General features: G+C 37.5%; 1 pseudogene; it reads left to right on the top strand.

The window, feature by feature from the left end:
* Positions 1-681: 681 nt before the first annotated feature.
* LOC107507196 lies at positions 682-1,268 on the top strand (annotated as a pseudogene).
* Positions 1,269-2,626: the final 1,358 nt, after the last annotated feature.

Below are 2,626 nucleotides of genomic sequence, written 5' to 3'. Positions count from 1 at the left end.
GCCAGATGGAAGAGGTACATAGTGAAAAGTATGTGGAAAGAGCCTGAAGATTCTATGCCCAATTTGGAAGCCCACTCTCCCCAAATCTACATGTGTCCACCAACTGGGAACCTCTCCAAACTCCATCCTTTGGGGTTTTATGGAGGCTTAATTATATAGGCATGATTGATTAAACTGTAGACTACTGGCAATTGATTTAGCCCTCAGCTCCTCTCTCCTTTGAAAGGTCAGAGGGGATGGACTGAAAATTCCAAACTTTTCGTCATGCAGTTGGTTCTCTGGCAATGATGTTCCATAGTTAGGTGACCTAGAAACTTTCCAAAAGTTTCCTCTTAACAAAAGACATCTTTATGGTGTCCAGCACTTAGGAAATTCCATGTATTTTAGAAGCTTTGTGCCAAAAACAGAACAAAGACCAAATACATATTTCTTATTATCACAATCATCAATATCGATATCACAATATATTGCAGATATATTCATCCTTTCATGTGATATGTTCTTGAGTATTCTGTGTACTTCTCTACCATTATTCTGGTGTGGGACAGGAAAAAAATCAAATAAATGAGACAATTTTGAGGAGAGGACCGAGCAGCGGGATCTGCAGCTGAGAGGATTGCTTCACCGGGGCAGTCTTCGCAAATCATAGGGAGATAAACACTGCTGCCTTTGACTGGCCTTGGTCCTCATACCTCCAAAAAGAAACAGGATCTCGATAAGCTCTATGAACTGAAGTCCAAAGCTCCACAGATTATGAACCGGTTTGGCCCCTCAGCTCTAATCAATGTCTCCAATTTCTCATCCATAAACCCAGAACCAGCCAGCACCCCTCCACAAGGTTCCATGGCCAATAGCAATATAGGCACTCCTGAGTCAGGAAGGCATCTCAGCCCTGAAAACAATTAGATATTTACCAAGAATGAATTGTAAGACTTAGTAAAAGAATCCTAGTGAGCAATTGGATGAAGATGTGAAGGAGATGCTGCTGCAGATTGCTGATGATTTTATAAAGGGTATGATGAGAGCAGCCTGCCAGCTTGCTCAGCATCCCAAGTCCAGCACCCTGATGGTGAAGGATGTCTAATTGTATCTAGAGTGCCAATGCAACATGTAGACCCCAGGATTTGGCTCTGAAGAAATCTAACCTACAAAAAATAGCTTGTACCACAGAAGCTCACAAACAGAGAATGGCATTGATCCAGAAAATGACAAGAAATAACACAAGGAAAGGTCAGGGAATGGACAACAGTGTATTTGGAGATACTTGATCTGAGACCTCAGCCATCTCATCCTCAGATTTTTTTAATACTTTACAGAGCATTAACAGTGCAGCAATATCTATAATGACTGAGAGGATCTGCCAAAAGAATAAAGCCTCCTATCTCCACTTTCCATACTTCTCAAGGAGAAGCAATGTATCTTCCAGAGAAGATTTTATTTGTGGTTTATTATATAAGTGATTGAATATGGGACAAAGCAGTATGATCTTGTCTGGTGAAACAGTATTAGCAGGATTTGTAGAGAGTTTGTTTCTCTCTTCTCCTTTTCTCTGTACTTAGTAATTTCAATGTTTATATGAAAACAATTTCCATTTACTTTTCCAGAATAAAAAAGTCATTTGAAAAAAAATGAGACATTTTCCAGATGAAAGTAAAGAAATTGTTAAAATGCTCTCTCCATTGAGTTTTAGGCTGACTATCTGAAGTGACTTTGCTACTGTTTCCATAAATCAAACAAATTATATTTACCCTAGCCTATTAACCTTATTGCATAGTCAACATGCCATATACCATATTGGTTTATTCAATGACTCAGCTAAGTATGACGGGCAGTTTTCAAGTGTTTTGTGGCCCTTCCACAATTTATTTCACACTTTCCTTGGCAAACTCCAAATTCTATGACCTGGTTACACATACAAAACATAAATTTCATAAGAGGGATTTAACCTTAGTGCCTGGCAGAGTACCTGACAAATTTAAGTTGCTATCTCCTTTAGATTCATGTTCTCCAGTTTTCACATTTATTTTCTGATTTAAAAACATTTAATTCATGATGTGTGGTGTTCATGTGTTCATATTTTGGACAACAATTCCAATCCCTTTATTCTTGTTTAATAATTGTTAATTTTTTAAATTTACTTTTTTTTGTGGAAAACCAGGGCTTCATTGTAAATGAGTTGCAAGGAAGAATTTTGAAATTATAGGCTCACACTTCTATTTTAAAAAACATTTACTCCACCAATAAAGAACTTTAAGAACTCTATTCCCATTACCTTTAAAAGCTAGTGATTCAGTAAATACTAAATAACTAGAACTCTGACAGAATCATTAGAAGTAACTGTCATTTTTTATAACCTCGGTGATGACCCACAGACCAGTAACAGAAATAACTACTCTCCCACTTCTCCAGGTACCTAAATGTATCCCTGATTCAGTAAGTGGGCAAATAAATCTGGAGAAGTAAAAAAGCAGGATCTCAGGATCTGTTATGGTTCTAAGGACTGTGATCATTGGGCTGATGGCTTCTGTGTCAAATGTGTAAAAATTGGTTTTCCTGGCCAGTTTTTGGGCTAGAATCTTAAAGCAGTCCTATGTAGTAGCTCATATACTCTTATTATTAGATAAAA

Source organism: Rousettus aegyptiacus, unplaced genomic scaffold (genome assembly GCF_014176215.1).
Source record: "Rousettus aegyptiacus isolate mRouAeg1 unplaced genomic scaffold, mRouAeg1.p scaffold_m13_p_1, whole genome shotgun sequence".
NCBI lineage: Eukaryota > Metazoa > Chordata > Mammalia > Chiroptera > Pteropodidae > Rousettus > Rousettus aegyptiacus.
The sequence above is the reverse complement of the archived record's forward strand: the minus strand, read 5'-3'. Positions and strand labels throughout refer to the sequence as shown.